We start from the raw sequence: 1,080 nt of genomic DNA, 5'->3' as shown, positions 1-1,080 counted from the left end.
TACTTTGTTCTTATAGAAAAATATAAAATGTCCATTTTATGAGTTTCTAGAAATAAATAATGGAGAAAAATAGATACTACCTGTTCCTAATGGTCTCCCTGGAAATTACAGCTTTTGCCTAGGAAGATACACATATAGAATATCATTTAAGTTCAAAATATATTTCATTACATTCTATCCCTTTTAATTTTTTGTTTTCTTGAGACGGAGTCTTGCCCTGTCACCCCGGCTGGAGTGCAGTGGCACGATCTCAGCTCACTGCAACCTTCACCTACTGGGTTCAACCAAGTCTCCTGCCTCAGCCTCCCGAGTAGCTGGGACTACAGGTGTGCACCACCATGCCTGGCTAATTTTTATATTTTTATTAGAGACAGGGTTTCACCATGCTGGCCAGGTTGGTCTTGAACTCCCAACCTCAGGCGATCCATCTGCCTCAGCCTCCCAAAGTGCTGGGATTAAAGGCGTGAGCCACTGTGCCCAGCTTTTTTTTTTTTTCCGAGACAGGTCTCACTCTGTTGCCCAGGCTGGAGCACAGCAGCACAATCTTGGCTCATTGCAACCTCCGCCTCCTGGGTTGTGATTCTCCTGCCTCAGCCTCCCAAAGATCTGGGATTACAGGCAAATGCCACTACATCTAGCTAATTTTTGTATTTTTAGTAGAGACAGGGTTTCGCCATGTTGGCCAAGCTGGTCCCGAACTCCTGACCTCAGGCAATCCACTTCCTGACCTCAGGTGATCTGCCTGCCTCAGCATCCCAAAGTGCTGGGATTAGAGGCATAAGCTACTGTGCCTGGCCCTATCCCTTTTAATTTTCTAAGTAACCAGTAATAAATAATCTAATGATTACTAGGTAGTAGAAAAAAACTTTTTAGTCATTTTTCCAGCTAAGAATTTCATTTAAAGATACCTATGACATATCTTGTGGTACTAAGAAGATTAGAGATCTGGAAATCCAGTTTTTTTGTGATTTTTTTAAGAGAGAGAATCTTGGCTGGGCGCGGTGGCTCACGCCTGTAATCCCAGCACTTTGGGAGGCTGAGGCGGGTGGATCACAAGGTCAGGAGATCGAGACCATACTG

This window comes from Colobus angolensis, unplaced genomic scaffold, assembly GCF_000951035.1.
Source record: "Colobus angolensis palliatus isolate OR3802 unplaced genomic scaffold, Cang.pa_1.0 Scaffold605, whole genome shotgun sequence".
In the NCBI taxonomy this organism is placed as follows: Eukaryota; Metazoa; Chordata; class Mammalia; order Primates; family Cercopithecidae; genus Colobus; species Colobus angolensis.
Note: the sequence above shows the minus strand (reverse complement) of the source record.